The sequence below is a fragment of the Pteropus vampyrus genome, unplaced genomic scaffold (genome assembly GCF_000151845.1).
Source record: "Pteropus vampyrus isolate Shadow unplaced genomic scaffold, Pvam_2.0 Scaffold10, whole genome shotgun sequence".
Taxonomy (NCBI): Eukaryota; Metazoa; Chordata; class Mammalia; order Chiroptera; family Pteropodidae; genus Pteropus; species Pteropus vampyrus.
In genome coordinates, this window is record NW_011888791.1 from 2,737,598 (window position 1) to 2,754,594 (window position 16,997).

General features: G+C 34.2%; 1 protein-coding gene and 1 pseudogene across 2 annotated transcripts in view; one reads left to right on the forward strand and one right to left on the reverse strand.

Annotated features, from left to right (window-relative positions):
- UACA (uveal autoantigen with coiled-coil domains and ankyrin repeats) overlaps positions 1 to 16,997 on the forward strand; it is an 80,207-nt gene that overhangs the window by 3,371 nt on the left and 59,839 nt on the right. The gene's annotated exons all lie outside the window — the stretch shown is intronic.
- On the reverse strand, positions 2,337 to 2,455 carry LOC111731062 (annotated as a pseudogene).

Here is a 16,997-nt window from a genome sequence, read left to right on the forward strand (position 1 = left end):
ATATTAGCTTAACATGCTAAATTATAATTATATGCAGATTATGTGCAGAAAAAGTCATTTAAAGTATTTTGAATAAGACCATGGTTGTAAATATGCCAGTGAGTTTAGAGTTTACTAAGTGGGTGTGTGTTTATACACATATAAATAAATAGTTCACAATTATAAATTATGGGTAAAATACATTTGAAAGTTCTTTACTAATTAAATCTGGAGATAGCTGCATCTTTTAATCATAAAAAAAGACAATTTTTGGTGTTAGATTTATTTTTAATTACTAAATTAGGGCTTCGTATTTCTGAAAGATAATTAAATGACTAAATACTGTTTTAGATCTAGCCAATTATATATGTACAGTCAGTTCCATATACAGTTATGTGTATAATTATAAATACAATGAGAATAATAGGCTTGTTCCAGTTTCATCTACTTCAGATTAGGAAATTTGAGTATTTAAAATTAAGGGACTGTAATTCTAGAACTGGTAGTGGTACTGCAAACTTTGTAAGTACTGCAATATTGTAAGCAGACATTTTGGAAGGGAGTTCCCCTTTAAATTGTGCTTATGCTCAACATTTGTAGTTAAGCAGCGTAAATTCTTGCTTTAAAATAATCTCTGTCCTGGGATATTCTGTAGTGATCATTTTTGCTGCCCTTTCTCTAGGCTACTGAATTTTACAAATCAGCGACGAAACGTGTTCTAAAGCATCTTATTAATGTCTCAGTATTCTGAAAAAATATTGATATTTCTAAAAGAATTTAGAGTTACGGATATAGCAGCTGAAATCTTCAAAAAACTTCTTTTGATTTCCACTAAGAACAAATTTGAGATGTTTAGAAAGTATAAGAGATTAAATATTATTTTGTTTTATTTGTGGTTTTATGAATGAGGGCTTTGTGTTTTCCACTCAGAGATTTGGATTTATTTGAAAAGATAGCAGTGTTATTTTAACAATGATTTGGGGTAATGATAATTAAGGTCATAAATTGTTATATTTAATTTAAACTCCTGGTACTTAATTGAGCACTGTTTACTCATTTTCATTAAAGATGCCAACCTTTAATAAAAATGCTTACTTTAATTAAAACTTATTCAGACAGTTTTCTAGGATTATCCCTGCATTGTATTTCTTGGTGGATCTTGAAGGAAGATCACAGTGAAGAGGCCCTCATTTTATACTTTTGGATTTCAATCCAGCCTCAGTTTTGCTCAGGTCTTCATGCCGATTTGAATTGTTGAATTTTATTATAATATTATAATGTCTTTTGGTGTATAATGAGTCCTACAATTTAAATAATGAGTAGTTAAGGATTTTAATTCTTCTAATAAGAGTGGAACAATGATTGTATGTCTTTATTTATTGTGCATATACATAATTTTCAAATTTAAAGTTATTCAATTTTAAATTTGCTCAGCAGTCGCCTTATTTAGCTTGGAAAACATTTAGAGAACACATAAGGGAGGCTTAAGAATGAATTAATAACAAGGTCATCATTGAAGAATTGGATAATGCTAAATTGGGAACAGAAAATGTGCAAGATGAGCCTGGAATCCTTTGTTAGGCTAGAAAGCAAGAAGACTCTCAAAGACAAGAACTTGGGAGCCAACTTGAGGTGGCTCCCACTTGGCCAATGATTGGACAGTGTGATTACCAGTGAGGATAATATGGCAGTAGACAGACATCTTTAAATTTATGAGTTCATAATAATGATTACCAAAACAAAACAAAACAAAAAAATAAGAAGAAAATTGTTAGGGAACTGATGTATTCTTTAAAGGTCTAGAAAATCAAGAGGAAAAACGAAGCATCATGTTTTTTCTTGGGGTAATCAAATATTTGATAAGGGAAAGTTTCTCTTCTATAAAAGCTGTTTGATCCTAGCTGATAGGTGAAGATGGGATGATAGAATTAGTATATCACAGTTTTGCAACTTTGACTTAATGGATCTGGAAATATTTAGTAAATATTTATTACTATTAACAGCCTTGACAAAACAACCAAACCTGAAATGAGGCCTCTAATCTAACCATTTTACAGAAAATATAGGGGATGGAGGAATGTGAGGATGCACTCAGCAAAATTCCATTCGTGGGAAACTATAGAAAAAATGGTCTGGTTTCTTCAAAGGTGTATTATAAGAAGGAGAAAAGAAATGGAAGATAAATCTAGAGATTAAAAGATTTAGGAGACGTATTAACCAACTGCAATGGTAGACTTAGTTTAGAACCTGATTATATAACTAAAAAATAAGTTTATAAGACAATTGAGGAAATGTGAACATTAACTGGATACATGGTGATATTACAGAATAATCATAATAATAAATATTATTATTTACACCTACAGCACCCAGTCTTCCTAGGTAGTCTCCCATCCAAGTACTAACCAGGCCCAACCCTGCTTAGCTTCCGAGATCAGATGAGATCGGGCTTGTTCAGAGTGGCATGGCCGTACATGGGAATTATTATTTTAAAAGATTTAAATGTGACAATAATAGTAATGTGGGCATATTTACAAAGAGTTTTTGTCTTTCAGAGAAACATTTAGAAGTATACTATTTACAGGTAAAATGATAGGAAGTCTGGGATTTGCTTCAGAGTAATCTGAGTGGGTAGGTAGGAGAAGTAAGTGGGAAGAATAGTTGAGATATAGGATTGGTCATGAGTTAATAATTGTAGCTGGGTGGATCATGATACTATTGCATTTACTTTTGTGATACTTCTGTATGTTGTATATGTTCTAAAATTTCTAAAAGATCAAGCCATTGTCTTCAATACTTTTAAGATTAGTTAACATCCATCACATCATCAGCAAATCAGGTTTTAATTAAAAAAGAAAACTTTAGGAGTGCTAGAAATAAAATAACAATAATACAATATGTTAAAAGCCATAATAGTGGTGTATATACATTGCCATGGGAGCATGGAGGGTGGGGTCAGTGAAAGAGGTAGAAAAGCAAAGCTTGAGCCTGGGCCAGAAAGACAGTTTTCAGGGCTTTTCAAGCAAAACCACAGCGAATGCAGTGGTGTGGAGCCATGAAATTACACAGCCCACCGAGAGAGCACCAGGTCTGGAAATAAACTTGGGCATTATGGTGGGGGATGGTGCAGATGAGGTGTAGGCAGGTAAAAGTAAGGAGGTAGAGGGTGGTAGCTTGGAGGATATAGTCAAAGGAAGGTTTTTATTTCTTCTTTGTTTTTTTAACGTGAATTAAAATTTTGAATTCCTTGACAAGTTTAAACCATTGTTTAGAGAGATCTATGACTGAAACTGTGAAGTTTCATCAGAAATTATCCTGTGAGTTAACAAGTTCATCCTTCTTTTCCCTTTCCTGCCAGAATTAGTTAATTGCCAGCAAATGTCGTTCTCTCAGCCCTGTTTAACTTACAGTTGTATCCTTGGTGAAGATATTTTGATTCAAGTATATTAGATTTAAACATCATAACTCATATATTTGCTCTTTCTTTCATCTCTATCATGTGGAAGCTTTTATTGTCCTGTTAGAGATTATTCAAACATTTGTCTGTTCTGACACCATGGGATATAGGAAATTGTTGAAAATTTCTATATTCATAATCTTATTTATGCAAGAGAAGTCAAATAGATTTCTATAGGGAATATGCCTAAAAATGGATGGTTGAAATGGTACTTGCTGAAATTAGAAATAGAATGATAGGATAGTATATGCATATTACCTCATTTTCTCAAATCATATTTTCTCTTCTAGGCTTGAAAATACAGCAAAAAAAAAAAACAAGAATAAATTCATGTGTTTATAGTCATAAAATAGTTTTGTCTGTTGGACTATTTTTATCAGGAACCCTGAATGTTATTGACAGTTACCAATTTATTTTGAAATGGTATAGTCTCCAAAGTGATGTGCAAAAGAAGAACTGATATAGTTGAGTGACTAAAGCTCTGGCAAAGGATGGGATGTGATGAGCTCTAATTATATAATCGAATCAGACTGGACAAGTCTGATGTACCCTTGAGAGAGAGTAGCTGTATGACTGAACCAGTTAAGATAAATGACTGTCTATTTTTTCAAAACCTTTTCCCTCCATAAAAGTCATGCATGTTCATTGCAGAAAACAAAATATAGTTGAAGAAAAAGAATAAAACAAGTTACCTTTAATACTATATCCCATGCCATAAACCACGGGTTATGCTCTTTTTTAAGATTCTATACTGCCCTTTATTCAGTTAGCATTTAATTATATTAATGCCACAGTGAATGATATATGTATAATTTTTGAATCATATTTGATTGTAATATTCTTTGTTTTTAAAATTATAAATAATTTGAAGGGATTTGAGCAGATTCAAATGTCCCATCAGGAATACTCAGTAAATGCTAGTGAGTTACTTAAAAGGAACTTATAAGAAATTCAAGTGCTGATAGCTAATATTTATTGAATATATATGTCCCAGACATTGTTTAAAGTTCTTCACATTAACTTGGTCCTCACAGCAACCCTAAGAAGTGGGTACTGTTGCCATCATTTTACAGATGAAGTTAAATAATTTACCTGTCCAAGGTGCCATAGCTGATAAATGGAGAGCCAGGTAGCTTGACCTGGAACCCATTTCGTTAACCATTGTGAACTGATATAACTTAAACTTTAAAGCCATATACTTTAAGCTATGTACCAAAAAAATTGGAGGGAGCTGTGTTTGTGAGGAAGGAAGGTCTTTTATTGTTTCTGTTGATTCCTCCTTGTTTGTATTGATCTTTAAGAGCTTTACATCTTTATTTTTGCTACTTGGCCAATTATAGATTAGAGAGTAGTGTGTGTCTCTCACTATAGTAGTGTTTCTGTCACCCTCCCTTATATTTCAAACAGTTTTGTGTGGTGTACTTAATTTGTAATAAGGACACATTCAGGTTCATGGCTGTTTTATATTCACTGTAGAGTGTAACTGGTGCTGTAAAAGTCTCTGATTTGTCCCATTATAACTTTTGTCTTGAATTGTACCTTTTTTGGTCATATTGTCCCTTTTGCCTTTTTGCTTCGTGTATATGTGTCGGTTCATCCAGTATATTATCCTATCATCTTTGGTTTTAGATATATAGGAGGATGTTTAGGTGAAGTAAGTCCAGAGAATCTGAATTCCAAATTATCGCTTTACTATCTAGAGGGGTACGTCTGTGCGTGTGCATGTGTGTGTGCTTCTAAAAGGGTATATACTTTTTTGAGGGGGGGAGGTGATAATTTTTTAATATTGAGCTTATTGATATGTCGTCAATGTTTGACTCTACCTCTATAGTAAGGTTTTCCCTTTTAGGTGCACAAATATATATATTTTTTAATCTCAGAGACTTTTGGTTAATTTTTTTTTCTTACCAGATAGTGACATTATTGGAGAGAGAAAAAAGAGGGGGAAGGACATATACATCATGCTTTCTAAACTAAAAAAGCGAGTGTGTAATAATTCTTCCAGCTTCTTTTTGTTATTCCATGGTTTTCTCATCTGCAGGGGACTTATGCTGTGCAGAGGTGGGGGTACTATGAAAATGAGTCTCCAGTGGGGAAGCCTTGTGGGTGAGGTTCTGGTGAGGCCAGCACTCTGATCTTTTCAGCTGTGTATGTGAGGAATAGACCACAAACACTTGCTGATTTAGTTATTTTAATGGGAGGTCTTTTTTAATGAGAGGATTTTTTGATGAGAGATATTTTTTATGATTCAAATCTTTCAAAAAATTAATATTTTTTATTTAAAAAATACTTTATGATATATAAACAACATACATGTCAATGGATAAGTGGACAAATGTGGAAAAAGGAGTGTTTTCTCAACCTTAGAAAAGGCAAACTGTGGGCCAAAGAATGTCCATTCATAGCTCTTGGAGCAGTAGAAAGGGTCTGGGTAATATCTTAGGGTTACAGGGTCAAGCTCTGCAGTCTAGGTGACTTGGGTTTGAATATTGCTGTTCCAGTAACCAGCTTTGTGACCATAGGCAAGTTACTTAAATATACTTGTTTCTCCAATGTTCTTAATATTACTAACTGAAAAACCTCTCTAGGAGTCATTTCATTTTTGTCCTTTATAACCAGATGAACAGCAAGCAATCTTTCCTAATCTTTTCCTTTCCAATTAATACATTCCCTCCTGGGCATTTATATAACCTCTCTTCAAAAGATCATCTGCCGTAGCCTCCTGCTCCAAGGGCGGTAAGTGGTATCTCTATTTTTCATTTATTTAAAAAAAAAAAAAAATTTGTTGAGGCCTAGGCTAAGCACTGAGGGATGAGAGGATGAGGAAGATGAGAGGCTCTAAATATTGTGGGGGAAGCTCTGTAAACATAACATAATGTAATCACTGCTGTGATAGAGGAATGTACAAGTTGCTGGTTCATTCTGGCTGAGGAATCAGTGCAGGCGTTTTTTTTTTTTTTTTTTTTTTTTTTGCAAGATGAACTGCTGCTGCTGCTTTATGTTAAAATTTAGGTGGGATTCGTATAACACAAAATTGGCCATTTTAAAGTGAGCAATTCATCACCCCAAAAGGAAACTCTACCCATTAAGCAGTTGCTTTCTAGCTTCCTTTCTCTAACCCCTGGCAACGACCAATCTGTAGGATGAGTTCTTAATCTGAGGCTAAAAAGAAGTGGGTAGTTGTGATCCAAGAAAGGATGAAGTTCCTTTCAGAAGGAACAGTAAGAACAAAGGCATGCAGCTAAGAAATGTCAGAGTTGGAAGAGGGGGCAGTTGGATAGTCAACTCAGCTCCAATGGATCATACAACAGGCAAGGGGACTGACTGGGAGATAGGCAGGGTGGGAGGTTGGGGCTAAATCTTGAGATGGCTTAAAATCTGCCATGTTTTAAGAGTGTTGGACTTTGTCCTGTGTTTCAGAAATGCAGACTCATATGATCAAATGTGTTTTATTATATGGATTACTGTGGTAGCTTTGTTCAGGATGGATTTGAGGGGGTCTGGCCTGGAGGTGGGTAGATCGTTTATGAGGCCACTGCAATAGTGGAAGTGAAAATTAGTGAGGGCCTGAATCATTACAATGCTGGGATGATGGACAGGAGGGCACATGTTAAGAGAAACATGGGTCACCTGAGACCCAGAGAAATTGCGACTTGCTGAAGACACACATAGTCAACAGACAAATTGTCAGAGCCCTTGCCTGCTGTCCTTGAGTGATTGCTACTAAGCCCCTTGGGTTTGATGTAGTGTTAGGAAAGCGCAGTTCCTGACTGCAGGTAATTCTGTTCTAAGTGAGAGGGAGAACACTGTCTCCATCTTCCAGTGTGCTAGCAGCTTAGTGTTGTTTTAAAGGGCATTAAAATCGATTTGGAGGAATAGGTCAATGTTCTGATGATGGTGGTTGAAAAATACTTTTGAAAGTTTAATTTACTGTGCTAATAATCATTATAATCACAGATTTTTAGCAGGTAACTTGTTTTCTCCAACTTTTTATTATAAAAAATTGAAACACAAAATGAGAAAGCATAGCACAGTGAATTGGGATCTACCTGCTTGTTACTTAGATTCAAAAGTTAACATTCTGCTATATTTGCTCTAGATATGTGTATGTGTGTATACATATGTAAGTATACACATATGTTCACTGGACCTTTTGAAAGTAAGTTGCAGATGTTACATTTTACCTTTAAATACAATAGCTTCCATCACTTAAGAATAAGATGTCTTCTTGTCTATAATATGTGATATTTTAAACTAACTTTATAGGTGAGGAAACTGAAGCGTTATATAACTTATGAGGATGAAACAGATTTGGAAGAAATAATGTTTTTCAGTTCCCCAGATGGCTGTATCTTACATTGTACATGATAATATTATCTCTCAAATTTCAGTAATAATGTATTATATTACCTTGCTGATTCTTGTCACATCCATGGAACACTGTTAATATCCTTTTTAAGTGACTTACTTTAAAACACTTAAATAGGAATATATTTATTTAGAAAGGAGACTATATGAAAAACAAGAAGAAAAGGGGATCTTAGTGGGCTCTGAGCTGCAGAAATTATCTTTCTGATGAGCATCTCTAAGGAAGGAACAGTAGTATAGGGGTCGAGACAGGTGGCAGAAAGAGGTTGATGAGCAGGTATGTGGCTGCAGGCTGTATGTGAGTACTTGTACTCTGCTGGTTTTGTCACTAGATTGAGCCAGAGACCGGGGCTTTGGAACTCCTACTGGGTATTTTTCTTTTACTTGTCACTCCATGCTCCAGGCCCCCATTGCCGCACGTATCCTTGTTGCAAGCTGATATTACATGATCTGGAACCTTAGAAGGAGCTGCCAGTAGACTGTGCAACCCACAGTTGTCTTTGTGCCAGTGAGGTCTGTACATCTGCATGGTGGTATATGGACCACACTCTGAGAGATGCTTAATTTCAGTATTCTGTTACTAAGTAAATACCTTATTTTTGTGGAATGACTGTTTTAAACTTTGTTTTAGAGCTAAGAATTATAATTTATTGAAGTTCTTAATTATTAGCACATAGTCTTTTAGTACTTCATGCTAGGCACTGTATTCCCTAGGAAATGTAAACAAAAATTCAGTGTATATTCAAAATTATTTGATTTTTCTTAATTCCTTTTCTCTAAACTTAAAAATCACCTGGAATTACAAAAAATTTTTCCATCCCAACTGTGTTTTATTCGGCTAACAAAATAACATATATTTCCTCACTAAATTTTCATCATAGAAAAGAGGAATGAATGAAAAAGAGTGTTTTGCAGGCTGTGGAAAACATTACGCTTGTGCATTTGATAAAGAGTTGAAGCTATTATTAGTGTTTTATATTTATGGCTGCTATGAGCTTCTCATTCCATGGTATCATTCATAACCATCAATGTGCTCTTTCTACTGGTAAATACCAATAGGCAGAATCCTGGCTTATTTTCCTGGGAATAAGTCTTTGGAGTTCTGTTGAAGGACACCATATCTATTGTATATTTGTCATTGTATACGTTGTAATTACTTTCAGCCTAAAAATTTCAGCAAAATTCAATTCCATTAATCACTGACAGACTTCTTTTTTTTTTTTTTTTTTGTCGCAACACTTCTGTTGCCTGCCCTCATTTTCTTCGGTCACTCTAGGAACTGTTATCCAGCCTCCTTGAAGACTGCCCCACCTTGGAACCAGTGCCAGCCTATTGACAGGTTGTTGGTAATTTTTAGCACATTGGAGCTGAGATTTAGAAAGAGTTCTCTAAGGGGATGAAGTTCCTAAAGGCTAACAAACATATTTATGGTCTATAATATTTTAGTTAAATTTAACAAATATTTATTTGGTACCTACTATATATGACACTTTCTTTTCTTCACAATGAGAGAGTGTGACTAGAAAATTGCCTCCAAAAGGTGACAGTTTTGCAGAAACATGTTTTGTTTTGTTTTTAGCTAGGAGAAAGTTCAGCTCCCTTTTTAATTAATTTTAAAATTCATATAATTTTATACTCTTTCCAAATTTAAAATAACCTTACATTTCACTTCTTTACATGTTTAAATATTAGATTTTTAGCATTTTAGGGTGGAAAGAACTTTAAAGTTTTCTAGTCTAGTGGCTAGATGACCTTTAAACTTTTTGAGTACAATCCACAGTTAGGAATACATTTCCACTGCGATGCAGACGTGTGATAGGCAGAATTCCAAAAAGCTCCCTCCCATGATTTTCCACCCTAATCGCTAGGATTTTGAATATGATGAGGTAATATGCCCATGATTGTGTTATATTACATGGTAAATGAGATTTTGTGAATGTAATTAAGGTCACAAATCACTTGAGTTAGCCAAAGGGGAGATTGTCCAGGTGGACTTACTCTAATGACCGGAACTCTTTGAAAACAGATTTTTCTCTGGCTCGCACCTCAGTCCTACAGCTGCAGGCAACTGAAGTCTGTCAACCACCTGAATAAGCCTGGAAGTGCATTATTCCCCACACAAGAGCCCAGCCTGGCTAACACCTTGATTTTGGCCTAAGAGAACCTAAGCGAAAAACCCAGTGCACTGCACCTGGATCTCTGACCTGCAGAACTGTGAACTAAGTGTTGTTTCTAAGCGTCTTAAGTTTGTAGTAATTTTTTACAGTAATAGAACACTACTACACAAGACTATTTTGCAAATGTATGAAGAAATTCTGTGGAAGAAATGGAAATCTTATAAGTGAAAAAATCAAAATGAAAAATCTAGATATAACCTGTTAATAGTTATATAAAACATTCACATGGTAAAAGACCAGTAGGGGCTATACAAAGATGGTCATAGTTATGAATTATGCAATATTTATTTTCCATTGCTTTATTTTTACAATTAAAATAAATTTATATTAATATAATTTATAATAAACTTATTTATGTAAAACTAAGAACTTAAATTTATTTGGGAATTTATTACTGGGAGCATGCATATTCATAGTCCTACTAAGACTGTTGGCAAATTTTACACGAAAAACTTATGATATTGCTTAATTACTGAATATATCATTAAGATAATTGCTATCAAGAACCTGTAGGTAACAAATTAAAAACCCTACATTCCTTAACATTCACCAATTCACTAATTTGCTGAGGAAATAGTTTTTGCTGTCAGATCTGAGAAGAATGCACAGGCCTGTACATTTTTTGAAAAGAGATTCTCTGTCTAGGAGTGGCTGTTGGAAAGATAGATTTAAAGTTGCTCATGTATGGCCTTTAAAGATATCAAAGGACTTGTGCTTATTATTGTCTTCAAAACACTTGAAGTAATTTACCCTTCTTAAAGAGCTTTATTGCAAGGGGTCCTGTAAGTTAAGCTTTATTAATTAGAGCTTTTCTGTATATCCATTGAGGAAATAGAACAACAGGTTTCTTAATTGCTTAGATCTAATTGCATTCCTGCTGAACTATTTTGTGTAGGAAAGGGTGAGTCACAAAGAAGGAAGGAACTACACTTAGGACACATTGAAAACACTTTGGGTGTGGTGGTGTGTTTGGGTATATTCTTAAGACAAATGAAATGTCTCATTTAATGCAATGAGGCTATCATGTAGGATTTTTTTGTTGTTTGTTCTAACCTATAGGATAAACTTTTCCTTTGCCTGCTCCTGACTGCTTAGCATTGAAGATACTTCTTAAAAAGGACCAAAAGTAGGGAAGGAATAGTATTGCATGGTGAAGGTGAAACCCTATTCTGTAGTTATTTTTGTATAAAACTGAATTATTAGAACTAACATTCCTAACCATATAGTATTTTATTGCTTTTCAGTGTTCCTGGATGATAACATTGATTCAGTTTAAATACTGTTAATTGGAAAGATTGACTCAAATGATAACATTTTCATTGAAAGTGTTAATACACACAATTAAAAAATTATAAACTACTTTTAAACACAAGGCCAACTTTATAAAAGGCAGAGTTTTGGAGTCCTAGAATGCCCTTCTTTTCCACTTTCACAACTTAAAAACTTTTAGGTGGTCTAAATGTATATGTATAATGATCCATTCTGCTGGGTTCTCCATTCCCCATTTGGTACATCACTCTAGTAGGCTAGGCAGACCTTGTGGTTCGAGGGGACACAGAGATAATGATGACTAAGGTATAAGTACCGAGGCTTAGTATAGGACAGACCTCGGGGATGCAGATATCTGGGTGCTGTTTTCTGATGTTAAGTACAATTCCTGCTGGACTGGAGGTGGGATTAAAACAGATGATTCTTGCCTCATATTTTGGCTCACTCCCTGGCCTTGAGAATGAGTCCTTCCTTAAATTTGGTGCCCTAAGCACTTCACTGCTCTTATCCTGGTCCAAGCTCTGCTCATTGATGCATCATAGGGTTAGCAAATTACCTCAGTTTATTTTCTTTGAAGGAAAAACTATTATTTTTCACTCAGAGAATCCAGAATAAGGGCCTTTAAGTGGCTTCTTGTATATATGACTTTACTTGGCCAATGCTATCGCAGATTTGTACCTCAGTGTAAGCTAGAGAATATTTATAAAGATTCACAAGATTTCCTATGCATTTGAACTGGTTTGATTTATATATAGAATTTCAGGTAACATAAGTTGTGAAAACAGTTTAAATCAATCAATATTTCATGACTGTGACTGCTAGGTTTTCCGATATGTTTCTTATCTTTTTAATTGCCAATTGCCCAGATAATATTCTGATTTTTTAAAATTAATGCCTTTAATCCTGTAATTTATTATAGTGGCTTTCTATGGTATGTTTCACATTTATAATTGGTGTTAGAGTGAGAGGTAGAATTGGAAAGTAATTGCCATTGTCATGAAATAGGAAGAGACAGTGATTGGATGTGAACTATACTTTTGAGACAGAGTTTTATATTTGGAGATTGTGAGAGAAACAACATTACTGATTTATTTATTTATTTATTTAAAAATTGACTAATCTGGGGTTTATATTATGCACCACATACCAAATTCTAGAGCCAATAGTATTAATTTAGTTTAACTTTTGACACAATTACTTTCTTTCATATTGACTTCAAAATTTGGTGGTAATATTTTGATTAAATATATAATTATATATTTAGGAAGCAACCTAGGTGTTCATCAATAGATAAATGGCTAAAGAAGTTAGAAGGTATTCTGTAAGTTAACTAAGTCAGACGGAGAAAGACAAATACTGAATTATTTCACTTATATACAGAATCTAAAAAACCAAAACAACTGAATAAAATAAACAGAAACAGACCCATGGATATAGAGAATAAGCTGTTGGTTGCCAAAGGGGAGGGGGTGGGGGGATGGGTGAAAAGAAAAAAATAAAAACATTTTATTTAATATATATTGTTGATTCATTAAAAAAATTTTATAAATTAGCATGAATCTGAGTCTTGAAACTTTGAATTTTTAATATGCCAAGAGTTTGGTATACATCTTACATATCTATAAGTAAAGTTTCCATTTTAGAATCATTTGAACATCCTTTTAAAGTAAAATTAGTTAATAGTAGCAGGAAGAAGACCAAGTTGTCTTTACCTTGATTCATTCCTTTAAAGCAGTGGTTGTCAACTGTGGGTGATTTTGTTCCATAAAAGACGTTTGACAATGTCTGGAGACATTTTTGGTTGTCACAACTTGGAAGGTACTACTGGCATCTAAGGAGTAAAGGCTAGGGATGCTGCTCAATATCCTGCAGTGCACAGGTCAGCCCTTCCACGATAAATATTATCTGGCCCAAAATGTCAATAGTGCCAAGGTTGAGAAACCCTGTGTTAGAGGATTCATAACAAAGTATAGTTCATGTCAACCTTTCTATTTTTCATTATCCTTCATCTTAGGAGAACCAATATTTTAAAATAGTGCTTTTGCCATGTTATATGGTGGATTGATTATAAAAATGGCCCCATTCTTTACTCTTCCTTGTATCCATAGTCTTTTCAATGTGACTTCATTTTCCAGCTTCTTGAATCTAGATTGTATTTGTGCTTTGCTTTGGACAATAGAATGCATTGGAAATGATGTTCAGCCTAGGTCTTTAAGATCTTTCATTCTTCTCTTCTGTCTTAGGAACAAGCCTGCTGATTACCAGTTGCCCCTGTTGCCCCAACTGACAGCTAACCAATCACCAGACATGGGAAAGAAGCCATTCTAGACTAGCCAGACCTCAACCAACTTGGCCATTACCCGTACATGGGCTAAAGCTGAGATGACTCAGTCTGGCCCAGCATAGCAGAACTACCCAGATGACCTGTAGACTCATGAGCAATAATAAACAGTAGCTGTTTTAAGTCACTGTGTTTTGGTTTTGCAGCAATAGAAAATGGATATATTATGACATAGTAATGTGGTTTAGAGGAAATGGACATACCTGCTTTTTCCTCTAAAGAGTTCAGCAGGCCAGTTTTTTGTTGTTTTTGCTTTTTTACAAAACATCCCACAATTTGGGTTTGTTTGATTGCTTCCTAATTATCATGGCAAAAAAACTAACTATTTTAGTTAGAGTTTTAAGCAAAGGAGTGACATGATCTGACTTGTGTTTTTAAAAAAAATATTCTGACTGCTGTGTGGAGAATAAACTAGCAGGAGGACAAGGGTAGAACCAGGGGGACCAATTATAATACTTAAAGATGCAGAAACAGGAAAAAATACATAAACTATAATAGTTCTTCTTTTTGCCATTGACTAATATAAATTGAATTAAAAAATTTCTACTATGATGGAATATTTCATACAATTTATAAATAGGTTGCAGTCTAATTTTATATGCCTTTTGGATAGTAAAGTTCAGAAAAATATTAACTTAAAATTGAACAAACCAATGAGTACTTCTTCTTATTTCTGTGTGATATGATATCAAATAATTTTAAAGTAACCTCTTTGTTTTAATTATGTACATTTTCTGGCTGTTATACAATTGTTTAGTAATGAAATGGAGAAACTTTATATTGTGCTTTGTTAAGTAATATATTTATGAATTTTAGAAACATAAATTAAGTGTAAATTTTTCTCTTATAGATTACTGCCCCCCCCAAATAATGCCAGGGAAGAGGAGGGAGACTTCCTTTTTATATATTCTTCTCTATACTGTTGGATCTTTCTAAAACCGTGCATATGCATTCAGTTCATAATCTAAAAAAGTAAAATTCAGTCCTTGAACAAAAGCTACCTGTTTTCCTAACCTTCTTGTACCTCAAGCACAACCTTATACTTAAAATGAAAGAGATTTAGAGTTTAAAATGGAAACGAAGAAAGATTCTTCACAGCAGATTTTTTGAGTGGAAAAATGTGCATGGACTAGAGTTGAGCAGTGTATTTGGCAGAGCACTGGCAAGCAACTCATACTCTCTTCATGAGGTTCCTAGAACACAATTGACTCCTGGGCCACCCTCTATCTCTAGACTTTGTGGGGCTCAATTCAGTTGTGGTCCCCATTGTTTCCTGTTAGATTTCCCTTGTAGCCGTTCATATATCTTTTTGACAAATCCTGTTTTTCTGAAGGAAACTGAATGGGTATTTGTTTCTTGCAAGTAAAGAAGTCTGAACAGAACAACATTTGTTGTAGAAAATTTAGAAAAACATGGAAAATATAAAGAATTCAAGTCTTTTTTTAATCTCACATTCCATAGCTGTTAACTGATATTTTCTTCCATTATTTTTCTGAATTTTATTTCTTAAAATTATCATCTTACAACCTTGATTAATATTTGCATGCCTTTTCAGTGTATTGAGCTTCTGTGACTGTATTTCTAGTTCAGGTAAACATTAAAGCTAAGTGAAATGAGAAAATTTGAGAAACCATTTAGTGAAGAAACAATGTACTTTTAAAACATGAATTTTAGGGAGATTTAGTATCATGAAAAGAATAGCAAAGAACATGCTTCTAAGCTAATGAGAAAATCAATACTGTTCACAGTTTTTACAGTTTCTTCTGTGCTGCTCATATATTATATATCTTGTAAAAGTTAGAATTAAAAGTTTTGTTAGAGGAGACCCAATTCTCTGTTGCCAGGGGAAGGCCTTTTGTCACCTTGATAAATTCACCTCAGGCTTGTTTAAGATAAAACTCAATCTTGATTGGATTAGAAGCTGCTGAGTTACACTGAAAGTTCACTGAGGTATTTGATATCATCTTATTCATGTATAATGAGAACTAAATAGCTGACTAGTGGGCTGGATACTTTGTCCAGTCTCTATAGGGAAGCAAGTTTATCGGAAGCTTACTTGATGAAGCTTGCTTGATTCCCACTAGCATCAGTGGGAATGAATGATACGATTCAAATGTTTAAAGCCATTGTGTTTTGATGACTTGGTTTCCCTGTGATCTTCCTTGGATTGACTATTGCCTTATCCTCAGGGACCAGGAGGTCGGTCTGTGGACATTTTTCTTGGTCAAAAGGAGAGTGCTAAGATTGATTTATCCATATTTACCATGGGAGTGGCCACATATAATGCTGAGGATATACCATTCCTGGACTGGATGATCCCTGAAGGGCCTGATTCTATTATATATGAGATATATTTTAAAACTTAATTTTCTTTAACATAACAAAGGGAGAAATTAATTTTTAATTTTTTTATACATCATAATGCAGCTTGTGGGGAAAAAATGACAGTTGCAGTTTTGGAGTCATAGAATTTGCTAAAAATTTATCAAAGAAATCTATCAAATCCTATCAGAGATCTGAATCTATGTATTGCAAACCTTGTTGCTTTTTTTGGTTGGGGCTTCCCAGATCTCCTTTTTTTTCTGGTTTAAATGAAAAGAAGAAAAGCTATTTGGAGCCAAAATTTACTACATACTTGGGAATGCTTACTATGTAAAGAATGAATTTAATCTATAAAAAGTTCACACTCTTTAAGGAAATCGTAGGTATGCCTTCGATTAAAATAGTGAGGTATGCGTACTTCTCCAAAGAAACCATGAAGCATACCTTTATAGCTGGTTATTGTTAGCTCTACTAATTCATTTACCATTGACTTCCTTGAAAAGTAAAACTCTGTACTACAGTATAAAATAGTAAGTTTCAGTATTCAGTTGAACTGAATATTTAAAACAAATTACACACACATTAAAAACTTTAAAAATTTAAATCAGGAGTGTTAAAAGGACTATCAAATATTTAGGTTTCTGTTTTCTTAAAGATTCTTCTCTCTGACGGGTACAATGCTTTCTGTGAGTGTATGTGTTAAAGATATTTCTGTTTGATTTTCTGTCAGACATTATGAACACCAACTAGCCTGAGAAGCAATACAAAGCAAAATATTTGTAATGTTATTTTACACTTATATAGCCACCTTTTATCTGAAGTAGTCAGGTTTAAAAAGAATTCTTTAATTTCAGTATTTGTCAATTTCAGTTTGTTCAGTCACTCAACAGATACTTAAGTTCCTACTCTACTCCGACAAGTGGCTAGATTGTGAGGATATAGAGTACTCCCTGCCTGCTCTCAAGGAATTTGTAGACAGACAAATTGGGGAGACAAATGTTAGTATTACAATGCTAACACATTTAAAGATAAAGCTGCAGTTCTATGTAATAAGCTGTGTGAAGGAAGGAGAGCTTATACCAGG